This window comes from Rhinolophus sinicus, linkage group LG04 (genome assembly GCF_036562045.2).
Source record: "Rhinolophus sinicus isolate RSC01 linkage group LG04, ASM3656204v1, whole genome shotgun sequence".
Classification (NCBI taxonomy): Eukaryota; Metazoa; Chordata; class Mammalia; order Chiroptera; family Rhinolophidae; genus Rhinolophus; species Rhinolophus sinicus.
Window position 1 is genome coordinate 127,184,342 of NC_133754.1, and position 12,198 is coordinate 127,196,539.

Consider the following 12,198-nt stretch of genomic DNA (forward strand, 5'->3'; position numbering starts at 1 on the left):
TAGTGGGTCCTCAATATTTATTAAATGCACAAAAGACTGACTGACTGACTGAGTGAATGATACACTAGCTTCAAGTCCTAACCCAGACTCATTCCCCCTCGTCCTGAAACAACATTCACCTTCACTCTCACAACTTATCAAAACCACCCTAGGCCACATAATGAGGGGATGGGGCAGGCTGTGGAGCTGTGAAAGGTCAGTATATTTTAAAGATACCGGGTTCTGCTCTTCAGACCATTTCAGATACTGTCAAGAACTCAAAATCTGCACCCATTCTGCCAAAGGAGGGGAATTTAAAGCGTGCATCATTTTAGTAATAAACCTCAGATGAAGTGAAGGTATGCCATAACTCTGAATGACCTCAATATACTCCATGGATGCATTATACAAACAAAACCTAACTTTAAATAGTTAACGCATGATTTCAGTCTTTTGATTAAGAATTGCAAAATCAGTACCTCTTTGGGGGAAAATAAAAAGGAAAGCAAGCTTAACGCTAAAGGACTCCAACTCCCTCAAAAGGGCATTCTAGTCAAAGGCCAGAGTGCCCTCTAGTGGCCATTGGCAGCTACCGAAACCACGGGGTGGGGGAGTCACAAAGAGGAAGCCGCCTCATATTCAAATCCATACATGGGATTATTAAAAATATCTCAGGAGAACTACCTCTGGGTGGTGAACACACAATGTGAGATATAGATAGTGAATTACAGAATTGTACACCTGAAATCTATGTAACTTTACTAACAATTGTCACCCCAATAAACTTTAATTTAAAATAAATAAATAAAAAAAAATAGCTGTCCCTTCGAAGAAAATGGATGATGGCTATAATGTGGGTAAAGACTCAGTTCCTGTTTTCAAAGGGGTTGAAGACTACTATCGTGTTTCCCCGAAAATAAGACCTAGCCGGACAATCAGTTCTAATGCATCTTTTGGAACAAAAATTAATATAAAACCAGGTATTATATATTATATTAATTATATTGTATTGTATTGTATTGTATTGTATTGTATTGTATTGTATTGTATTGTATTATATTATATTATATTATATTATATTATACCCAGTCTTATAGTAAAATAAGACCAGGTCTTATATTAATTTTTGCTCAAAAAGGGGCATTAGAGCTGACTGTCCGGCTGGGTCTTATTTTCAGGGAAACACGGTATGAAGAACAGAAATTTGGAATTACAACAGAGTAGGATAAATGATACAAACCAGAATACAAGGTGGACATATTATCCATCGTGCAGGTGAGGAGTGATGCCTGAGCTGAGGGATGTAAAGGGAGCAGGACTTAACCAGGTGAAGGGAATGGTGTGCACATGGGAAGTTATAACCCAGGAGATGGATCCATAGATGCAGAGGCATAGAGGTAAGAAAGAATGTTTAAGGATGCCAGGAGTTAAATACAAGCTGTGACACTTACTCTTGGTTGCCTGCTCACCAGCCATTCCCTGATCTGTCTTTTCTTGCTGGACTGCTTTCGTCTTGGTGAAAAAAAATAGCAGCTACTAATTTTCCTAAGTGCTATTATGACTAGAGGTGGCCATGGGACCCAGCCCTGACCCATGAGATGTAAGGAATCATGTGCTTGAGGGAATGATAAGAGAGGAGACACCCATAAGACAGCCCAGCGTTCTCAATCTGCTTGTTGAAGTTGTGAAGATGTGATGCATGGAGCTGTTGCAGCCATTTACCTGGTGGCTATGAACAGAGACATCACCCAACACAGTGAGGATGGTCTTTGATGACATTACAGAGCTGCTGAACCAACCCTGGGACCTCCGAGCTCTGGACTTTCTCATTATGACAGGGAAAATAATCCTATGGCTTCAGCCACACTTGGTTAAATATTCTGTTATTTACAGCCAATGGACACTCATTGATAATGCACTTATTCTATGACATGAGGTCTGTAACATGATGAAATTTGCATTTCAGAAAAGTCAGGCTGATAATGAGCAGAGAATGAATGGAAGAGGGCAAGAGGAGAGGCCAGAGGCAAATTAGGAGACTTATCAAGGTTTAAATGTGGATGGGGGAGGTAAGTGGCGATAAGGCCTGATCTCTACACTGTTAGGAATGGAACAGAAAGGAGATATAAAATATATAAATATATATATATATATATGTAATATACATATTATAAAAATATATAAGTAATGCATATTACATATAATATATACTTATATATGTAATATTATATAAATATAATATATATAAAGTGAAATGTATATATATTTTTACCTTATATATATTTATATATAATATATATAAACATAATATATATAAGTAATATATATAAATATAATATATACATATGTATGTATATATATATATATATATATATATATATATATATATATAAATGGACAGGATTTGTTCATTCATAGGGGAAGTTAGAAGATAAGATGAAGGGAGAAGTCATGAGTGAATCCCCAGTTTGGAGCTTGCATAATAAGGTAGGTGGTTGGGTCACTCCTTGGTATAGAGAATTTAGGAGAAGGAGCAAGTCAGGATGGGCTGGTAATAATGAATTATATTTGGGACACACTGGGTTTGATGAGCCGAGTGGAGTCCAGTAATCAGCTGAGTTTTGTATCGGGAAGTGAGAAATCTGGACTTAAGATAAAGATATTTGATATATCCACATGGACATAGTAAGTAAAGATTCAAGTCACTCTTTTTGGAGCATATATAGAGCAAGGGAAATCAGCGACGAGCCTTCACAATCAACATTTGGACGCAGGAAGAAAAGCCACGTTGATTCTAAGGAACAGCAAAAAGCAGAGAGAATGAAGTGCCTCCAAATGGCAAAGAAACAGAAAGACTCCAGAAGGAAACTTCCCACTTCAGAAGAGAGCAGTGAACTAGGGACAGAAAAGGACAGCCTTGGTGACCCTAACCAGAGTGGGTGTACGGAGTGCTGAGCGAGGAGGCCAGAATCAGTGAAGTTGAAGAGATGAAATGGGTATGACCCAAGTAGACTTTCTTTCCAGAAGATGCCTATCAAAAGGAAAGATGGAAGGAGAGTGAAGGAAGGCATGGGATTCAGGGAAGGGTATTTGTGCAAGATGTGGAGGTTTGAATGCCGTTACATATTGAGGGGAAAAAGCAGCAGAGGAGGCGGGGCAGAAGTGTGAGAGGTGAGGGAGAGGTGATAATTGCAGAAGTGAGGTACTGAGGTTGGAGGTGTGGGTGTTGGGGGCCTCCAAATGAACCTTGCAAAGAATTTCAAATCACAGCAAATTGACTCTTTGGTGGAAAATTGAATCCCAGTCAATATCTCCCACCTCCCAAGGATCATGCTAGAATCCCAGTACAGCAACAAAACATCTGAAAGGCCACTCTGGTTGTTAACCATACGGTTAGCACAGAGATGCTCACTCTTCAAATACGCAGGGCCCGATCCACTTTGAGGGAGACTGTGAGCCCATATGCCTAGGGGTCAGCATCCTTAGATTTATCACATAGACAAACCACACACACCCCCACGGCACCACCACTGAGTCTCCATTATTTGTGGGAATTCCCCTCACATCTCCATCTCCAGGCTCCTTCTGACATGCAGGAAATTATTCTCCACTTATCTTGCCTTTATAGGCCACTCCTTCTCTACACCCATCCCTTGAGTAAGCTTGGGTATTTACAGAGAACAGGACTTACAGCAACCTCTGTTTTCCACCTCATCACAAACTGTCTCTGTGGCAAGAGGTGATGAGTGTGGGGGTGGGTGAGGAACACAGGGCAAGCAAAAATTAATACCACAATAAATTATTCTGTCACAAGGGTAGAATCCAAAATTCAGGTGGAGAAACGAATCCTTCACAAGAGGAGAAAATCTCTTCTACTGGATAGTGCTAAGTGGTCAGCTGGCAGTAGGGGGAGGGCCGGAATTTAAGTTTTCCACCTTGATGGAAAGGTCGTCCGCTGAAACTGAGAGACAGCATCGTGGACGGACAGGTACCCCAAGGACTGTGCTGCACGTTTGAAACAGCGGCTGTGGGGAAGGGGCGAAGGAACATAGAAACACCACTGGGCAACGTGAAGTCCTTGGCTGGATTATTGTGTGGTTTTCTCCAGCGTGCTTGGCAGCCCCAGGGCAACAATGAAGAAAGCACACAGTTGGATGCCTCCTGGGATGGAATGGGATGTTTCCAGAGACATGGCAGAAAGACAAAGGGGCAAAGGAGACCAGGGTACTGGCTAGACCCTGGTCAGGCTGGGGGCCACGTGGGCAGAGAGTTGACTTACTACAGTCTAAGATCTCTGAGGCAATGCCCTTCTGAGTGGCGATAGTGGAATGGAAGTGCAAATCACTGCAGGTGAAAACACCAAGGAAGTGAAAGGCTAGGACATAAACTGGCCATTCATGAGGACAGTGAAAGTAACCAGGATGACGAGGAGACAGCGGAAAGCAGTCTCAGAGCCACCTGTCCAGGTTATCAGAGAACGGGGTGGGTGGTGAGTCAACAGAAAGAACCAATACAGATGGATGGAGCCAGACAGCATAAGCCTCACAGTGGGAGGGCTGGTTACAAGAGGCCCGCGGAGTTTGGGGCTTTGACTGGCCTTGCACAGATGCAGGTTAGGTTAAGGCTGCCAACCTCCCTTCCTGGGAACTTACTCTTGTTTTCAGCCACAGGATGCCCCAAAGCGTGGGGAAAGGAGTCAGTAGATAAAGGCTTCTCTCTTTCACTTTCTCCTTTGTACATTCCAGAGGGATCAAGCCCTAGTTGCCAACAGCAGGACACCTCAATCACATGCCTTTATAAATGGCCTTTTCTGCTTCACTCTCTCCATTTCCTGCTCCCTGACATCCTTGTCCCCTCCCCCCCCCCCCCCCCCCATGTACCCACACGCAAGCCTCTGTCTCAGGCGCTGCCTGTTGGGTACTGGGCTAAGATCGTTAGGACAAGAAATGGCCTTAGAAAGCAAACTCTCAGGATGGGATTTTGGAGATGATTACCCACCAGTCAGAGGGCAAGGACCCCATCCGGTGGCCATCAATGGATAAAGCGAACAATGAACACTTACCTGAGAGGGAACAGGTGCAGGTGGAAGGTGAAGAGTAGCGCTTGAACAGTACTGGGAAGTGGTAATTATGAGGATTGTGGCATTCACTGGCTTTGGTAACTGTTTTGAGTATCTTGGGGAAAAGAAAGAAAAAGACAGCTACAGGTCAGCCAACCATCAACTGTAAAAACTAGAGGCTCTCTAGGGACACACTAAGAAGACCCTTATCTCCTGCAGCTGCGGGGCAGACTGTACTGGAAATGAAGCGTACAACCTGTCCGGGAGGCAAAGCTCCAGAGTGGACTGAACACACAGTATCAACAGTTCCCTTACGTCATAGTCAGGAAGAGTGGGACCCAGAGGACCGGGATGGAGCTGCGTAGGTGGACAAGCCTCAGAAGCCGGACCTCCCAGCTCCCCTAAATCATTCCATTTGAGAGAGACCCCTCCGTCCCCCACTTTGCTGGAGGAGAGCAGCCTTCCGGTCTTGGAGACCCTGCAGACTTCACTCGCGGTTGCTGCTTCACAAGCTCTGCCCTGCAGCCTCTCTCTGCCTCTCCCTGATAAAGTATCACAGCCCAGTTCACCCAGAGGAGGGAGAGGCAATCCCTGCTGTGGGGAATCACTGAAGGAAGAGGAGGTTAATATGCATGAGCAGGGACTAGGGGAAGACATGGGAGTGCATCTCGAGAGTGCTCAACTGGGGATGGGTGTGCAGGATATAAGGCTGAATGGGGGAGCAATTATTGGCCTAGGATGGCTGCCTGTGACTCAGGGCTCAACATCTAGAGCCGCCACACCCCCACATGTTGCTGAACTAGTTCCCTGAAGATCAGATATGGTAATGGCCTACAGCAGGGGTGTCCAAACTGTGAGGGCCATTGTTAATTGGCCCACAGCAAATTCCAAAAACATAGTTTGCTTAAATAAACCAGGTGAGGCAATACGTACTTCACCTCGAGTGAGTGGCCCGGCTGTTTGTGTATTTTACCGCATATGGCCCTTGGTGACAAACGTTGAAAAAAGTTTGGACACCCCTGGCCTACAGTAAACGAAGTGGAGCTGCTGGAGCTGCTTGCACAGTGTTAAGGAAGAGATGAGAAGATTCATGCAAGTGAGCACGTTAGATGGAATATTTTTCCAGACAGATAGCTAGTTATGCTGGTACCAGTTGTCACTTAAACCAAACTAGCTTTTACTAAACTATCTCAATTTTTACACGTTACAACGACACTACTCACATATTAGTGGCTGCCTGGAGGTGAGGGGAGAAGCAGGAATTGACTGTAAATGGGCACAAATCGTCTTTTGGGGAGTAAAGGAAACATTGTAAAACTGGATTTCAGTGACGGTGCACAGTGCTATCAATTTATTAAAAATCATTAATCGTCACTAAAAAAATGACTTATACATGTCAAATGGGTAAATTTTATGGTATCTACATTATGCCTCAGTAAAGCTGCTTTAAAAACGACTCCACGAATATCATTTATACACTGTGTAACTTTCATTCCTGTGTCTGGAGATGGCACTTCTCGAAGGCTGAGTCCAAGATGAAGTACTCTGACCTACGACTTGCTTTCAGCTCAGCTTCAACAAGCTAGGATGAGAGTGCAGACAATTCCTATCCTACAAACACGCAGGCGCTGTAACTTGCCAGTCACTTGTGTCTTAACTAGATAAGTATGCGTCGTGATTCACAGCCATACTTTCTACTGAAAGAGCCAGAGCGCTTCCTGAAGATCATGCATTATTTCCCTAGGTATCAATCCGATTCTTAGATGTGCTTAAAATGACTGATTAAAAGAGTTTAAGCATCAAGCTACTGGAAAGAGGGGAAACGTAAGATCTGCTCATACAGTATAAGATAACAAAGCAAACAGGGAAATTTGTCAGATTTTTAACTAATTAAAAAGGGTTTTTTGTGTGTTGTGTTGTTTTTTGCCAGCAGAGGGCAACCTACATCCCATTAAACTACTAAACTACTTTGAGGGAAGAAAAATAACAAAAAAGGAAAAAAGAACATACAGACAACATATAATAACCACCAACATTTTGATGATAGGGCATTTAAAGTCAGTCCAGGTTTCCTCACACTCATGAACCATCTTCCTCCTTCCCATTCTCCACCCTCCTCTGCCCACCTCCATTTCCCACATAATACATTCCAGTCCTTTGATGTTTCTAAAAAGAGAAATCAGGGCAAGAGAAAAGTTCATGTTACTGCTAATGTCCCGGCTTCTGTAATACTATTAACTGTGTCTTTTAGACACTTGGAAGCACTGGAATTACAAGGTGAGAGGAAGCTGGTTCCTCCTTTCCCCTTCTTAGTTGCCAACCCTGCCAATTAACTGATTCTCTCCCATGGCACTCACAGATCTAAGAAAAGACCGCCTGCCCCAGAACTAGAGGGTGGGGCGGGGTGCCTGTTAACCTCGGGTCCCACTCCAGACAACTGAATTACAATCTCTGGTGTCAGGACCCAGGAATCTGCATTTCAGCATGCTCCCTCACCCCCGGATTCTGATGGAAACAGAGTGTGTGATCCACTGATCTAAATACGAAAAGCAAGAGATCTGACACCAGCCCCATCTGAGGCACTCTCTGACTCCCTCACTAGACACGAAGTAGACAGCAGAGCATGAAAAAAAGGCCAGGAAGAAAGTGGGAATTCTAAGTCTGCAGAAACTCAGACCTGGCATCAATATACAAGTACATGGGGAAAACTCTGGGGTGCTGGGGCCTGGCAAGTCGCTCTGAGTGAGGGGGGGAATGCATGCATCAAATGTTACTTAATCAATAAATGTGAATAGCTTTTGAAAAAATCCAAGCAAACAAGAAAAATAAGAAAAAGTCAATCAACAGCTGGCTGCTTATCGAAAACATTTTTTATATAGGTGAGTGCCTCCCCAACTTTTCTGAATCTGAGAATGTTTAAGCCACCACTGCCGCACAATGAAAGAGGGACTTCTCAACTCATTAAAACAAAATACCTGATTTGCCCCAAGCCACCATTCTCCACAGAAAGTTCTAGTCAGTGTACGAGCAGAAAGAACAATTTAGTTGGGAACGTAACTGATGAACGCATCTGTGTTTTGTTGTCATTCACAACACCAAGAGCAGGGCCTGAATATCAGGAAGCAGCTGGCTCTTCCCAAGAAGTTTATCTAATGGAGGAACCTGCTCCAAGTGTGGTCCAGGGACCAGAAATACATCTTGTGGAGCTTATTAGAAATGCAAACCCTAGGGCTCCACCCCAGATCTACTGAATCCGGGTCTCTGGGAGTGGGGCCCAGGCATCTGTTTGAAGAAGCTCCAGGCGATTCCAATACACGTTCCAGTTTTAGAAGCATTGTAGTAAACTGTTTCCCAAGCCTTTCTGAGGGGAGCTTCCTAGGCCCTTGGATGGGAGATTCTGACTCTGAGTAGCTGAAATGAGAACCTGGAAACCCAACTTTTCCAAATACCCCCAAGTGGCTCGTAACATCAGGTAAGTTTAAGAGACTCTAGGTGCCTCCCTGACTTCTTCATGAGTCCTGGTGGAGGCAGAGATACAAGACACAAGAGACACAAGTAAGAATCACTGGTAGACCTTTTCAAAAATACAGATTCTCTGGCTTTTCCCCAAACTCTAACTACTACATCTGAGAGAGGCGGCAGAGCAGTGAATAATGTGTCTTATTCTCCTCAGTAAGTGACTTACATGAAGAAGGGGTAGCTTTTCAATGGGATGGTTCTGTCCTAGGGGTGCTGGGTGCTGGTGCGCTGGCTTGAGATGCCCAGCAAAGACCCAGCACCAACCTGAGCACCGAGGGCTGGAGCAGGGCTTTCAGCACTTGGGTGAGAAAACCTGTCAGCTGCAGGCCAAGACCCAGAGGCCCCTCCCCACAGACGGAACCCAGAGAGTACTGCCTGCCAATTCTGATGGGAGCAGGGACAGCAGCCGTACTTAATTTGGTTTAGAAAAATAAAGAAATGTAATATTTCTTTTACCAGTCACACATGGAAAAATATTAAGGAAACCAAAACACTAGCAGGGAAATCAAGTATGGAAAGTGTTGCTTTTAAAATGTCTCTTACTTTACCTTCTGCTTCATCTCCTACATCTGAAATTCTATAAAGTCAGCCTTTTATAAGACCTTACAGTCTCTTTATTTCACCACCAAGAAGCTATTTCTTTGTCTTGCTACTAAGATATTTCATAGCGTTAAAGCGTAAATTCCCTTTTTTCCTTTTTTAAGCCCTAAATCAACAGCAGACATTACTACACTGGGCAATCAACTTATTTACACAGCTCTTTCTTCCAGTGTATCAACCCCAAAGAGTTCAGTGTTTAAGGTTTAACACCTTAGCGTTCAATCAAAATCACATAAATTGAGCTTAACAAAGGGCTTGAGAGGGGGCGATAAATAATGGTGGTTCCCATTTCTTCTCCCTTCAACTACAAGCATCATCTTACAAAACTGTTGCATGTGTTTGACTCCCAGGTGTGGAAAAAAATGATACAGGAAACTCAAACACAGCTGTAACACACATCTATTTTTACTGCTTAAAGGCCACGAAAAGCCTATAATCAAGATAGAATTTACCAGGTGAAGAAATTGACATTTTACTTGCCTGGAATACAAAGAAAGGGAAACCCCTAATTTAGTGAATACTGGAAACATTTTTCAGATGACACACAGAAGTGTATGTGAATCTTTTGCCAAGGGAAAAATTAAGAACCCAGATTACAGACAGGGGTCCAAATATCTGCGAGTTTTCCTGACATTCCAACTTTATTCTCTGCCCCCCAACTATGGACACCTTTATTTCTTGTTGGAAAGGACTTCCTAAAATCTTAGCCTTGGTACATGTGGGTGAATATCTGCAACTAATCACATAGGGTGTGTCATGCAGGGTGTCCTGCGGGTTCTCAGGTCCCGCACCCCACATAAGAACGCAGGATATGGTGAGGCCCAAAAGGAACACCCACGGAGCCATAGATAGGGGAGTCATACCACTATATTCTTGCTGGCGGCTGGGTTGGAGACACAAGAAGCAGGAGCCACACGATCCGCAGCCTGCCGACCACTTCTCTGCCAACAAACCTCACTTGCCAGCTGCAATCCACGCTTCTTAGCTCAGCCACGGCAGTTATATCAGTGGCTAATGGCTAACCAGTCACAGCTGATGGCCAACTAGTCACAGCTGATGGCCATCTACTACCCAAGCCAGCACCTTTCCACGTGAGGTCGAGAGCCTGGAAACTGCTCTCTGGGACTGTCCTCACAGGCTGGAACAAAGAAAGTCCTTATATAAGGTCTTACATAAGACCAGGTCTTGTATTACAATAAAATAAGACCTGGTCTTACATTAATTTTTGCTCCAAAAGACGCATTAGGGCTGATTGTCTGGGCTAGGGCTAGGACTTATTTTCGGGGAAACACGGTAGCTTTGTGACGTTAAATGGCCTGACCTTTAAATGGTTAGCATCCACAGGACCCTTTTAAACATAGCTTTGTTCTTTTCTTTGACAGCTCCTTTAATATGGGGGCTCATAATAGGTCCCCAATAGCTGGGCCTAGATACTGCTGTTGTGGCCACCGCTTCATGCAGCCGGGAAAGTCTTCTCCACCAACCATCACCCAGAGTTCCAAGTGGAGGCTTCAGCCTGCCCCTTTCTTCAGCATGAAGTCCTTGCTATGTTAACATCACCATCCCCAAGGCGTGAAAGGCAGTTCTTAATCTGGTTAGAAGAGGGTCTTGAAATATGAGTGTTAAAAGTGCCCAAGTGGTTCCATCCAGAACATTAGAAGCTGTCTTGTAAATAGAGCTTTGGGATAATCCTGATTTCCTAAGCCATTGCCAAGTCTACGCAGAACAGGACTTGGCACAGTCCAAGACCTATGCTACGTACTGTGTAGTCTCAGGGCAATTGCAGTTCTTGCTCACATGATTCTTATTGTCTACTTGTTTACAGTAAAGAGCAACTGAGAAAAAATAGTTCCTTTCCAAGAAACTTTTCTCTTTCAAACCTGTCAAGACATATTAGAAAAATAAATGAGACAATTGCCTCACCGAACTTGTTTTCCATTTTGGTTCAGTTTACTTCTGTTTCTGTTTTCACTTCAGACAGTTCATTCTGTGATCAGTTTTAGAAGAACAAGTGTTTTGGGGTGGGTTCCACATTCCCAGTGGCGGTCTACAGTTCTCTGTTCTTCTCTATATTTCAAGTTTTGTAAAAAGGAATTTATTACACTTCAATAAAAATAAGGAATCCAGACAGTTCTGAATCTGGTAAGTGCATTAATGGTCTCCAAAACTTCCTTAAATAAATATTTAAATATTAAGCTCTTCCTGGAAACTACGGTTATGATACTTCTATTTCAATTGATGTTGATTCATAAGGAGATTACTCTATTCAGTGCAGGCTCTTGCTATTAGTTTCCTTTTGGAGTCACAGAGCTATTACACAGGCACAGACTCATGTGAATGTGTGACTTTAAAGGCAGCGGAATGCTTTATTAGTTCAAATATGGTTGAATATATATATGTCTCTTTCTGGATTTGCTCTTCTGCACAGGTATCGTTTTTCCTATCATTGCATCAACACCACACTATCCTAATTATTATGACTTTATGTTTAATATACAGAAATAGTAAGTCTTTCAACTTCATTGTTCTTCAAGAAGAAATATCTCTTTGCAGTTCCACATACATTTTATAACATGCTTGTCAAGTTTTACACACACAGAAAAACTGAGATTTTGGTTGAAATTGCACTAAATCTATAGATCAAATGGGGACAAATAACATCTTTATATGTTGAGTTTTCCAGTCCATAAACACAGAATATCTCTTGCCTTATTAAAGTCTTCTTTATTTTTTCTCAAACATGTTTCATAATTGTCTATGCAAAAATTGCATATAATTATTAGATTTATACTTGTGAGTTTGATTTTCTTGATGTCTTTGTAAATGATACATTTTTAAATCCATTTTTTCTATTTATTTGTTACTAGCATATAGAAATTTTTTTTAGATATTGATCTTATATCCAGTAATCCTATTAAATTTGCTTATTGAATCTAATAGTTTATCTGTGATCCTTCTGGATTTTCTCCACTCATAATAATGTCATTGGTAATATCTTTTTAAAATTGGTTTTAAGAATTTATCTGTGATACTCTAACTCA

The 12,198-nt window shown here is 42.7% G+C and overlaps 1 long non-coding RNA gene across 1 annotated transcript in view; it reads right to left on the reverse strand.

Moving 5' to 3' along the window:
* The window catches only part of LOC141571329 (uncharacterized), an 82,353-nt gene extending 77,203 nt beyond the window's left edge, over window positions 1-5,150 (reverse strand). The window contains exon 1 of the long non-coding RNA XR_012496092.1: window positions 5,042-5,150. This is a non-coding gene — a long non-coding RNA (uncharacterized LOC141571329). The remainder of the gene's footprint in view (window positions 1-5,041) is intronic.
* Window positions 5,151-12,198: the final 7,048 nt, after the last annotated feature.